We start from the raw sequence: 14,499 nt of genomic DNA, 5'->3' as shown, positions 1-14,499 counted from the left end.
CGCGTGTCGATTCCAAACTAAGTTCGGAATTCGGCACTAATTATCAAGCTCATTCCCGCATTACTATTATTACTAAAGCATACCATATCGTCAAACAAATAAGGTTTATCCCACCTTACGCTACACAAATTACCCAACTCGGTTTACCTTCTACCGAATCATTCATAAGCATAATCACGTCATCATATTACACTTAAACTTACTTTACACATTACTACCGAACTCGTGTTCACTTCAACTTGAAGCATATAATTAACATTAACTCATTCTTTCATATATTATATAAATGCATACTCTTCATAAAAAATTAATCTATCATGTTTCAAATTCAATCATAAGCAAATCATCTTACACAAATCGATTGTCACGCAGCGGAAAAATTTCAACCAATAACAAGGCATATACACATTACTATATGCTATGTTTCGTATTATAACTCAACAATTCCATAACTATCTTCATTGTAATTACGGTAGAGTTTACAAACTCGTATATGACTACCGTTATCATCAACTTATAGCAAACATCAACATATTCATTCTTCTATTATAGCATTCACTTTCACATTCCCACGCATTAACACCATCTTTTCTCACTAATTCTACCAACGATTACCATGCACGGCCCAAATACAGCTATCACATCCTTATTAACTTTAACAAAGACTCAACTACAAGTAGCTCCGACACAATTAGCACACATCAAACATATACACACGGACTCCACATTCTCGTACCATGTGACTGGCTTAAGTATCATGGGGCCAAGATTTTGAAATGAGGGCGCCTACTCACCCAAAACATAGCATCAGCGGGGCTCCCATTATACATACACCAGGTTCATTTTATTAGACTCACTACGTTCATTAAGTTCATTTGTTACAGGTTCCAAAATCTTCGCTCTGATATCACTTTGTAACACCCCCATATCCAAAGGAGCCTTAACTAGGCCTTCCTTAGCATATAAGGACATTACCATCTCGGTTGCCCGAGGACAGTAATAATCAAATGTCGATAAAAGAACTATTATGTTATATTACAAGTAAATTAAAACCAACAACGATATAAAAGATACAACTCAAAGACTACTCTCTAAAGCTATCGAATCTCGTGAAGATTCATCCCTGCCCGGACTCCAGCTATCAACAACATCAACACCTGCTAAGACAGACTGCTCACCATAAGGGATCACGGCAGACACAAAAAACAAGAAGACAACCACACATGGTCAATACTGAGATAAAACACAGCAAAACAAACAACAACTAGCAATACAATGTAACACAACCAGCCACGCACAAGCAACCCACACCGATCAATCTCCGTCACCGACTGTCCACTGGACCATTACGCGTGGGGGACCGCAGCAGTACCCATCAAATCCCCGCTCATCATACCGAGCGATAACCCTGTCCCATTAATGTGCACATCCCCTTCCGTGGCGGGTTCCACGAAGGGCAAAACTAGGGCGTGAAGCCACTCCCGCAAGTGACTCCACTCAGCCGAGAACGCATCTCGAGAACCAGAGACAAACAGTCACAATCACAATACAACAACAACAACAACCATCTGAATGAATCAACAACACACAACAACCACAATACAACCACAACAACCGACACTCTAGACCATCTACAGAAACTGAGTAGGCGAACCTACCTTTAAGCAACTGCAACCAATCCATGCCAACACATGACATATCCAGCAATCAAGCAAAGCCTATAACCACAACACAATCATCTATTACTACCAAGCAAACCCTAACTGTAAAGAACAAGAACACGGATGATGATTATGACATAGCTATAAGGAGAAACCCGGCAAAGACCGCTACCCAACTCAAGTGACGCTCTCCTAAGGCACAAGAACCTTCAAAAGGCTTCCCTGGAGGTTTTATGATGAAGGGAAGAGAAAGAGGCGACCAAAGGATAGGAGGAAAGTGGCGGAAATGAATTGCGGATATAACAAAACGCGATATAAAACCCTCGCTGAAAACTCGGTACTCGATCGAGTGACCCCCTACTCGACCGAGTAACTACGCTACTCGATCGAGTAGCCTCTACTTTATCGAGTACCACTCATAACTCGTAACCCAAGATGGCTTTGGCATGCACTTCTAAGAACTATTCCCGCTCCCAAGGTCAGTCAACGCTGGTCAAAGGGTCCCTAAAAGGGCGGGTATTACAGAGATGGTGAGATTAGCTATTAAACAAACTTTTTTGGGATTGATCTTGGCCATCCATTTTCACCATCCAATGACCCTTAATAGAACTTATGGACTCAATACATATACATGGCCTTAGTTGATCTCTTCTCTCTCTCTCTCTCTCTCTCTCTCTCTCTATATATATATATATATATATATATATATATATATATATATATATATATATATATATATATATATATATATATATATATATATATATATAATAAGAGAGAGAGAGAGAGAGAGAGAGGAGTTCAAATGAGTCCACCTAAAATGGTGAGTCTACTAAGTCCTCATCTTAGCCATTGATCGTCTAAGTTGAATGGTTGAGATTTTAAAATTTTAAGATAAAAACTTTAATGTTTTATAAATGAAACTTTAATTTATGAGTATAATGATACCGTCGTTTCAGTATCAAAAATAAATACCTAGCTACTACTAACAGAAGTCAGCGGTAAGTAGGGCCGATCTCCACAGGGAGGCGGTCACTATCTACTTGTCTATTCGGTCTGTCTAAGGTCACAGGATGGGGTTTTAATTGATTTCTAAACTACTGAAGATTAACGGAAAGACAAAAATGAATAAGAGAAATTAACAGAAGAAAGAGGGAACTAGGATGTCGGTTCATCAATGAACGTCGATTAATTGCAGTTAAGGTTACAGATTAGTCGATGTGTCGGTCTAAGGGGCAACGAATATCTCCTTCCGGTCTCAATTCGCCCTAAAATAATATTAGCTTAGCTTCCGCCCTCACTAAAGCACTCTATTGTTCACTGCAGGTCTCACCCCTTCCAACCTTCCGGTCTAGGTCAAGGCTTACCAGAATTAAAAGGCTAATTGCATAGATTCAACTAGCAGGATACAATTATAGCAGCGATTAACAACATAGACTAAAACAACAACGACAAATCCGTAAACCTAATTAGCAATTAATATTCATTCATCGAATTCCCTAATCCTAGCAGGGAGAATTTAGCTAGACATGAATAAATAAAGAACAAGAATAAAGGGAAGAAGAACAATAAACATTAATTTAATTAAATTAAAGAGGTAAGGGAAAGAAAGAGTTACAGAAATAAATCCGGAAATTGGAGATGAACAAAGTAACAGGAGAAAAGTAACGAAAACAGTGTATTCGATTATCAGAGATCTGGGGGGTTACAAATGACGTCCCCCTTTCCTATTTATAGAAAATAGGAATTTATTTGACCTAATGACGAATTAAAACTAAAAAGCCCGAGCCCATTAGAGAAACCACTCGATCGAGCAGAATCAGAATCAAACCATTCGATCGAGCAAAATAAATACTCGATCGAGTAAACACTAAATAGACACTGTTCAATCGACTTGAATAAGTAGTCGATCGACCTATTATTTGATCTAAAACCACTCGATCGACCAATAAAGTACTCGATCGAGTGATATCTAACTTCAGCAGCTCAAAATCTCGTTAGTTTCAGCTTTGACTTGTCTTTTAGCTCCCAAACGGCTTCATGCATTCCAAGAACAGCTACATTTCCGCTCCAAATTCACTCTTCCTCCAAATGCATGCAAAACGGACGGTAAAAGGCTTGATTTCACTAGTTTCTGGTCCATTTCTGCAAATTGAACAAAACAAACCAAAGTAGCATATTCGGGCCAGTTCGTAGCATAAAACTACGATAATAGTATAGAAATATGTGCATAAAAAGGCCAAAAGGGACTATATAAAATGCACGTATCATGTAACTTTAATTCTTTGCAATTGTAACTTTAATATTTAAGGTTATTTTATAAATAAAAATTTAAATTTATGTTATAAAATTTTCGTTTAAATATATAAAATCGATTTTTGAGTATAACTTTAGTATTTTACGAGTGAAACTTTAATGCTAAAAAATAAAACTTTAATTTTTTTTAGACAATTTTTAATATAAAAATTCAAATTTATTTAATTTTACTGATTTATAAATGGAACTTTAATGTTTTACGAATGAAACTTTAATGCTAAAAATCAAAACTTTAGTTTTTTTAGCCAATTTCTATTATAAAAATTTGAATTTATTTAATTTATAAATGTAACTTTAATATTTTACTAGTGAAACTTTAATGCTAAAAATTGAAACTTTAGTTTTTTTAGACAATTTCTAATATAAAAATTTGAATTTAATTAATGTTAGTGATTTATAAATTTTATGAAGGTAACTTTAATATTTTACGATTGTAACTTTAGTCGTAATTTTTAAAACTTTATTTTTTTTAGGATTGTAATTTGAATTTATGTCATATAAGTCCTTCTAAAATTAGTCCATATCAGAGCGTAACTTTAGTCCATAAGAGCGTAACGTTAATGCGTATAAGCGTAACTTTAACTCATGCCGCTGAAACTTTATATTAATAACCACCAAAAACCACCACCCTCATCTCCTCCAACCACCCGGCCCCAACACCACCACCGCCTCTAACCACCAGCCACCACACCCGCCACCATGACATCCGGCCTGCAACAACCGCCACCATGACGTCCCGCCTGCAACAACCGCCACCAAGCGCCACCTTTAAAAAAAATAAAAAATATAGAAAAGGGCCACGAAATCACCACCACCCATATCCCCACAAATGAGTAATGACCCACGACCACCACCACCAACTACCACTGTAGATCTGGACAAAAAAAAAGAGAGGAGTAGGGAGAGAGGCGGCAGCCACAACCGCCACCAACGCTTCCACATGACCGTAATCTGAAAAAAAAAAAGAACGGACAGATGCGGCAGCCACGACCTACCTCGGCCAAAAGCCGCACATGACGCACCAAAACCCCACGACACAACAACAACCACTCCTTTTTCAGATCTAGGAAAAACAAAAACAAAAAAAAACGGCGACATGGGAGAAGTGAGGCGGCGGGAGTAGAAACATATAAACAACAAAAATGATTCCTTTAACAAATTTTTTTTTTTAAAAAAAAGATGCGGCGGGAGGAGCGATGTCAGGCGGCGGGAGGAGAAGCATGGTGGTGGCAAGGGCGGTGGCGGCGAAAATAGGAGAAGGTGGTGATGAAATTTTAGGGTTTAGAGAGATAGAGAGAGTTTAGAGAGAAGAAATGAAGAGTGGAAATGAAATGGGAGGTAGGGTGTGATTATGGTTTATTTGTATTTATATCACAACTTTTTAATTTGTTTTAATCTTAACCCTTCAATTTTTTTGATACAAAGGTTTTGAATGGAACTCATGGGACTCACCTATACTAAGAGACTCACTTGATCCCATTTCTATATATATATATATATATATATATATATATATATATAGAACCAGGATCCCGTGCGAACTGTACGAACTCAATATTAGCCTTAGATTAAGACACATCTACGGTCCTCTTTAACCCTCTGCTACTACTCTAAAAATCCTCCCAATCCATTATCGTACCCCCAATCTATTAAACCATAACTTCCCTCCTTATCTCTTGCATCTCCACACCTCCACCAACTACCGTCACCGGCGAAGACCAACGACGCCGGCGATGTCAGCGGCCTTAATGTTCTGTTTTCTTCACCCGCGCCGACGTGTTCTCTCCTCTTCGCGTTTCTATCAATTTCGCCTGTGTTGTATCATCCGGACGCCGTCTATGCACCATCCAGATCCACATCACCCATAACGCTGGCGAGCTACCTGACACCGCGTCACTTCATCCCCATAAATTTTCGAATTAGAAATCATCCCTTCGGCGAAAGTCAAGTCTACTAGTGATGGCGGTCTTGACAGTGGTGGATTTGTAGTTCATTGCGGCAATGTGTGCTGCTGGCCATTGATGCCTACGATTTATGATATGTATCGCTATATTGTCCGCATTTTACTTGAATGCATGAGAAATATTTAGCAAAATTGCAAAATTCGTATTAAAAAAATGTCTGTCCTACTCAAATATGTCATCAATTCCTTTTAGTTCACTAATTTTAAGTTATGGATTACTAGTTAGTTTGGTGGCAATTATTGGTTTTAGCATGCTAGATATACTCGTTTAAGTTGCTAGATACATATCTCTAGCTAATTAGATACACTCCTTTAAGTTTCCTTTAAGTTTCTAGATATATGTCTTTAGCTAGTGAGATACACTTCTTTAAATTGCTAGATATATTTCTTTAAGTTACTAAATACATTTCTTTAAATTACTAGATACATACCATTATTTAGATACATACACTCGTTTAAGTTAGTTAGATACACTCAGTTATGTTAGTTACATACATTTAAGTTACAAGATACATAAATTTACCTTCCTAGATACACATATTTGGCACCTTAGATATAAACTTTTAACTTGTAGATACACATGATATTTTAGTAAAAAGTTAATTAACGTTTGTAATATACAGAAAATAAAAAAATTAAAAGTTGAGGTATTGCTCTTGCTTGAACCATGGATTTGGCCAACAAGGGAAACACAAGCAAGAAAAACGCAAATTCTTACGAGAGCCGCAATTTTAACGCACTATAATAATGCATTACAAGCGCTTTCGAAGCATCGTTTTAGGCTACCAATGTTTTTTAAGCGCCTCAATAATTGTGCTGGACTATCATATAGTATCAACTACTGCACTTGATAGATAACAATAATCTTAATACTCAATAAACCCAAATTCCAAATGAGCAACTTTCCTTTTGTGAAAAGTAGAAAATTTTATTCAAAACCACACAAAATTACATTGTTTCTTACAAAAAGAAACTCCACTAGCACAAACCATATCAAAAACTAAAACAAATAACCCCTGTAAGTAACAAAGTTTAGAAGCCAAACTCATGAAGTACAAAAACAATGAACTACGCTTAACCGGTTAACCCGTTATAACAACCATTCAACACAGCATGCCCGTATATATAGCTGTTGAAGGAATTCCACCTAAAATTTTAACACGAAGCTCCCTTCAGCACAAGTACACCAAATATTGAGTATCATGTAGCCATCAGACCTACACAATTACTTGTTCCAGCATTCCATGAGCAATCTCGCAGCACCAAATTCGTTTCACCAAAATCCATCCTTGTACACCTGATTCCCTTGTCAAATTATGCATCCCTTAGCCAGCTGCAATTAGTAATCTACTCAGCAATTTATAACATAGACACACTTGCAACTATTCATACTTGAAAGTCACAACTAATCCGTGTACTCCTAGCCATGCCAACACTCGAGTCATCAAAGCATATGAATGAGAAGCAATTTCACAAGGTGCATAACATATATGCATAACAACCTTGCCAAATATTCTTTAAAGCAAAAGTATCCAGAATTGAGGCAAGATGGTCCGATATCGAGACGAGTGAGCTTACTAAGAAATGACACACCCAAACTAACCAACTATTTTCACTTATTTATCAAGTCTACAAGGTAGCTAGCGAGAGATAGATCAGAACATGTAATTAGCCGGCCAGTGTAGTTTAAATATGGACCATCAAATGAGTTGATCGATAATTAAGCCGTTAATTAATAAAAGTACAATAAAACCATAACCGTTGATAAGTATTTATGGCAAGTGGGGTAGGTCAAAGTGAAGACATTAAACATAGGTAGGCAAAATCTTAAGCACTAGTTGGTCAGCAGCATAGAATTGAGGCAAGATGGTCCGATGCTAGATACATACCTCTAGCTAGCTAGATACACTCCTTTAAATTTATAGATATATATCTCTAGCTAGCTAGATACACTCGTTTAGGTTGCTAGATACATTCCTTTTAAGTTACTAGATACATACATTTAGCTATCTAGATACACTCCTTTTAAGTTACTAGATACATACCTTTAGCTATCTATATACACTCCTTTAAGTTGTTAGATACAAACATTTACACTCGTTTAAGTTATGAAAACACTCTTATAAAAAAAATTATGACAACACTCTTAATGAAATAGGAGATGTTGGCGTGAGATCATTTGGTTTTGATGGCCTGCACCAAGTCTGATAAAATAATACAATTCAAACTCCTAGAACCAAATAGTTGGTGACTTGGTGCAGCTTGTCATATCTTGCATATAATTTAAACAACCCCTAAAGGAAGTCTTATAACCAGTTGCCCTTCCAAAGATGCCGCAAGCATTCAAAATGGGATAAAAAAACGAACACAAAAGCTTATATATGAAACAGAAAGGGAGAAATGGTCTATCTTATGCCGTATGAGATAGTCTATCATGTAATATGAGATCCATTAATGGTATTTAAGATTTCCAATTCAACATGCGCACCAATGATTCAAGACACGGCTCTACATAGGCCAACACCTGCCATAACTCATTATTTAAGAGAGATTTATAGCATCTTAAATCTTACACTTTCCAACACGCTGTCAATCTCTCCAATATAGGCTGCCAGAAACAAATTAAGAAGTTCAGAATACGGAACACATCGGTATATTGGAGGGTGTTTTGCATTTAGGACATAAGTGCTCTCTGGTAGAACCGTAGAAGGGAAAAATCATTAGAAATCCGGGATTGATCTTTGCTGGTCACTACTTGGTGTTCCACACTACGCAGTTTCCCCGTGCTAACAAAAAGCATCAAAATGCACAAAATGGCACCGTGAATCTTAAACTAAAAGATGTATTTTCCTCGGGAAAAAGGAAAAATAAGGTGTTTTTTTAAACATGAAACTGAGTGTAGACCAATCATGAATTCTCAACTATTTAGAGTACTCTGTGTGTAATGGAGGCACAAGACGAAGACAATACATAGGAAAAAAAGAGAGAATAATAATCTTAGTTTACCCTCCTTCAGTCTAGACAAAATGACACTATCAAAAACTAAGGCAATCCAAAATTAGCAAATCAAAGGATAATGACCCACAACCTTATCCTGTCAAAAGTCCTAATTATCATGAGACTAAACACTCACATATGATTCAGCTACCTTCTAGAAACACATGGTATTTCTGCCCAAGTTTCAAATTGATTTACAAAAATTAATTACACACCTAATGAAAATCTAAAATTCGGATTTTAGAAATCCTAGTTTTTTCGATTATAACCTAATTTTTCGCTTACAACACCATGATTTATCACAAAATTAGCCAAAGAGTGAAGAAAATGCAATATTTTAACCTAAAACTAACAAATCCTAAGCCTATGTTGTGCAAGGTGATTATATATACGAAGTAGAAGAACTTAATTGTCAACACAAAGCCTCCTGAGTTCCGACACAAAAGTGGGAGTATAACCAAGAGTGCGGCATGCAAGACTTCGTATGTCATCATGAGGGCAGTCCCGTGAGATACGAACTAGTTCTCAGAGGGCCCCACCATTAATCATGTCATTAGCATTCGCTTCTGAGATTTTGAAATGGAAAGGTTTTAAGAGTTTAGGACAAAGTGTAAGCATCAGTAAAAGTCGAGGTGCATAGGAAGCTTACCATGTTGAGCTAGGTGGCATAGTGCCAATTCAATGTGTTGTCTAATAGATAATGCTTCATTGTTCGCATTCTGTACTATCCAAGGTAGTGCCCCATCATCAATTAGCACAGATCTACCTGCTTTTGATCCTGAATACGGGAGAAGAGAAGAAAATAAGTATGCACCCGAAATACTCTCGCCTAATAAAGTTAGACTCTCGACAATAAGTATGCAACCCTCTTGTCTTAGAGGCACAAAATCCCCTATGAACTATGGTTGCAAAGAATCACCAGGCAAATTAAAGCACTATTTTGAGCAATTACCATATTTAGCATATATGATAACTACTCGAATAGATAATTGAATTGCATATTTGAGAATTATCAATTGAATTGCATATTAACTACTCGAATAGATAATTGAATTGTATGTAGTACCTTGTTAAAAATGATGATGTTGAGATAGATGAAGAGAGATCAGTGTGGCGCCATTGTAGCAAATGATGATGTTCTTAAACTTCAAATAATATTTAGTATTGAGCATCTGACACCAATCACTGCTGCCTTTCAATTAATAATCATCCAAAACTTCAAATGAAAAATCTTAATTACCTATCGGCACCGATCGATTTCATCAGTATCGACGATGTCAAATCCTTAATTAAAAGATGACAATCGATGCTTCATCACTCACAAATCTTTTATCACCCTCCCTTTGCACAATTAAATAGATCGGATCGCCTCAACAAAACCACCACCATCTTCACCCTTGACAATCTCGATAAGGACGATGATGAGAACTATGCCGGAAGGAAATGAGAGATAAATAAGAATGGCGCCGGCGATGATGGCCTCGGAGCTACACCGGCGAGATCTATGTCGGTGCTCCGGCGGCAATGGTGGTGGTGGTGGTATGGTTTAGTGGTTGCGGAGTTTGGTGCAAAAGGTGAGAAATGAAAGTTTAACCCGTGAGTAGAGATGGCAACGGATACTGAACCCTATTCAGATCCGTGGATCCGGACCCTGATGGGTAAGATAATGGATCCTAATTTTTCGGACCCCGTGGATATGGGTTGGATATGGATCCACTTATTTGAAAATTGATCTGGATATGGATCTGAAAAATTTGGATCCACTGGATATGGGTCGGATATGGATTCAATGTTGGTGTGGCGGATATGGATCTGGATCCTATCGGACCCTATCCAGATCTGCTCCATTGCCATCCCTACCCGTGAGGGGTGGGGTTAGGATTTAAAAGAACAGCGTAAAGTAATGTAATACTCCCACCTATTCTACATAAACTTCCCTCTTTTCTTTTTCACCTATTCACAAGAATTTTCCTATTTCTTTGTTTAGTAAAGTTTTATACTTATTTTAATCACCTTAACCCACAACAATACCCCACCTCAACCCACAACAATACTTATTTTAATCAACTTACCTCACAACAATACTTATTTTAATCACCTCACCCACAATAATACCCCACAATACCTTCCCTATCTCCAATTACCAAACTCCACTACAATATTTTACCTTATTTTAATCTCTCTCCTTAATTCTAGTACCCCCATGAATAGGGAGGTTTATCTAGAATAGGAGGGAGTATATATCAATATCTATCTATCTATATTATTAAATGAAGCTTTTTTCGAGCGATTACAGAGAGTCCAACTTTGTATAACTACCTATTTATTTTAAAATATGTTAATTAAATTATGATAGTAGTCTATGATCGTATTTTAACATCTAATGTATTTAAGAGATCGAATTAGGGTAAATCCATCAATATTATATTATAGAGTCCTACAAGTTTACAACAACCTAGTCCTATATATTACACATATTTTGTAGGCTAAAGAAAATTATACGGGTGACTATTTTTTTAGTGTTTTAGTTGTTCATATAAATTTATGATTTAGTTAGCATCATGTTTTTTTAATGTAGCTCCATATAAATGCTTATTACGTATTTTCTTTGAATGACAAGTTTCTAATATGTAAGTTCTTATTGCAGGTTATAACTACGTCGACTCGCATCATATTTGAGTATTATTGCGTATTAAGGATAATGAGGTAGGAATGTACGATGTGATAGTAACTTTTATGAACATACTTCGTAAATTAGTGTACGATACGTATTTAAATAAGAGGTATTTCGATTTTCTTAATTATCAATGTCTATTCATATAATGTGTTTATGAAGATTCTTATCCTTGATTTATTATTTCGCAAGAAAAGATTTTACATTATCGTGTGTTAATAATGTTGGATATGAAATCATACATACTCGAAAGCCAGAATTATCAATGTCGATGCGAGAAGGTAGGTTTGTGAAAAACATGAAAGAAAAAATAAAACACGTATAAAGGATTTTATTTTTTTTTAACTTCAACTCACTCTATCTCTATGATTTCTTATAGTGGGTCAAGTTGTACTAAACTACTAATCTTATGCCAAGAAATCTTTCTACATATCATTTGTTGCATTGACAAAATTTCTACAGCTATTTATAATCAACAGAAGTTTTTAATATTCATTGTCACTATAAATTAATTTACAATTATTACCCCTATTATTTGTATGAGGTATATGAATTGTCATTATACATTAATTTGCAATTAGTACCTCTGTTGTTTGTATATAGTATGTGAACATGGTTTCTTAGTTTGATTTAGCTTTGGTAAATAAGTAAGTTGATAACAAGCATATTATTTGAAAACGTTAGATATTTAATGCCTTTTTAAGTTTTTATTGTAGTTAAATGTATATGCTTATGCTAAGCTTTGTCATGCATCCTTCAGTAAATACGTACTACATCTCTTTAAAGGCATCATTTATATGCCTCAATGGACTTAAATTCTTATCTAATGAGTAATGACCACATTTTATGAGATTATATATAGGCTTTGCATGAAGATCATGCATGTGGTGTGGATCGATAATTATAATGTATAGATTACAGAGCGTAAAATTATTCTAAATGACTTTGGTGATTAAAGACTCATTTTTACGAACAACTCTACCTATACTACGAGATAAGATAAATATAATTGCAGAATTATATGGGTCTAAGATATAATAATATAATTAGACGAATCTTGTGAGGAGATGATTATTGTTAAAAATCCTAATCTAAAATCTAAAATAATACTATAACAATCCTTAATATGCGAGAGCTAAATCCGACTTGATTATTAATCATTAAGGCTCGACATTACGTGAAGACAATTCTAATTCTAACACAATTAAAAGACTACGACGTTTATATATATTTCGATTTTCGCCTTTTAATTTTAGGTATTCAAATAATCCTACTATTCCCTCATTGACATAGTCCTTTTTTAGTTGATTGTGTAGTGCTTTGTTAGTTCTAAAATCTAATCTTATGAAATCTTAATTCTGCATTCGTTTTTTTTTTGTTAAAATCTAATTAACAAACTGATATTTAATTGAGTATTCACGTAAATTTTGGTTTTTATGAAAATCTTCAAGGAATCGTTCAAAAAATAAGGCCTATCTTCGCTCAATAGTCCAACTTTTTGCGTACAATTTCAATCTTATAACCAAGTCGGCCAAGTAACAAAATACCTTTTTGGATAATATGAAAGAGTTTGAAGGGGGAAAAGGCTACAAAGAGGTAAATTGTACAAAGTAATACTACATATATCATGCCTTGACATGTCGAAACCGGCCGACAACTACATTAAAATTAAAGCTATAAGGAGCTAGAGTCATGGAATATGCGAGGAGTAATTGCAAGTCGCATTACGGAATTCAGGGTATGACGATATCAATTTAAGGGTGTCCTGCTGTTAGAATGAGGAAAAAGTTAAAATGTTGAAAGTTCTTATCTCTTTATTGAAATTAACTGAGTTTAAAAACTCCAACAAAATAAAACTATATGTAGGGAATAAACTAATTATCCAATAACAATAATAATAACAACAACAATAATAATAATAATTCATCACTTATTGAAATTTAAAAATAATTAGTGATCAAAGAAACTATATATAGGGAATTTATTTTTTACAATGCAATATACAAGGAAAATTCAATTGTATTTTTATTTCCATACCTTTCCTATGGGTTATCCAATCCTACATCTAACTATATGGTGGGAAATACTTTTAAATCACCCCATAACATTATAAAAGAAAATCACCCAATAACATACGATATAAAAAAAAAAGCAATATTCCATGTATCTTTTGTGGATCACTTTGAGGCATCTACCTTCTCCTCTTTTGCATTATAGGTTTTTTACATTTTTTGTTACTACATTATACGGAGTACATGATAGAACACTACAAATAGGCCCGTGCATCGCACGGACATTAAATCTAGTATATATACTTAAAAGAGGAACTTTTGAAGCGATTTCATTAGTTATTACTTTAGAGCGATTTCATTGGCTATTGCTTTTGTTGAATAAAATTTAAATATTAATTCAACTTTAGATAGATTATATATTTGTAATATATGATGTTCTAGGAGTCTTTAAATAATTAGATACATATGTGCAAATTCTTGTTTAAACAAGTATTTAAAGGTATTAAAAACCTAAACTCTCTCTAGGGTTTCCTATGAGGGTGTCCGTTTAGGCTACGTCTTTGCTACTTCCTTGTTTTCTGAAGGTAAATCCCTCGATTTCGATCGTGGGATCTGTACGTTCTCTTTCTTTCGATTATCATTCCATCTCCTAGTTTCTTTGTTTCGGTATATTTTGTTTCTCTCGACTCAAGTATGCCTGCTACGTCGCAAGGGCAGAATCATAGTAGGGTTTTATACGATCCCTTAAGGGACCGTGGAAAGGGTTTAATGGCAGATAAGGAGGATTATTTCGTATGGGACGTTGGTGGGGAGCCGAGTACCGAGGCTCCATCACAGCATCTACTCGTGGGGAGGATTTGGACGACAAAAGCCATT

The 14,499-nt window shown here is 35.5% G+C and overlaps 1 long non-coding RNA gene across 1 annotated transcript; it reads right to left on the bottom strand.

Annotated features, from left to right (window-relative positions):
- Positions 1-6,886: 6,886 nt before the first annotated feature.
- Positions 6,887-10,532, bottom strand: LOC141627098 (uncharacterized). The gene is made up of 3 exons (XR_012536659.1): positions 10,004-10,532; positions 9,587-9,715; positions 6,887-7,273 (listed from the first exon to the last, which is right to left on the bottom strand). It is a non-coding gene; the product is annotated as an uncharacterized LOC141627098 (long non-coding RNA).
- Between the last annotated feature and the right edge of the window lie 3,967 nt (positions 10,533-14,499).

The sequence above is a fragment of the Silene latifolia genome, chromosome Y, assembly GCF_048544455.1.
Source record: "Silene latifolia isolate original U9 population chromosome Y, ASM4854445v1, whole genome shotgun sequence".
Classification (NCBI taxonomy): Eukaryota; Viridiplantae; Streptophyta; class Magnoliopsida; order Caryophyllales; family Caryophyllaceae; genus Silene; species Silene latifolia.
This window is presented reverse-complemented; position numbering and strand designations above follow the sequence as displayed.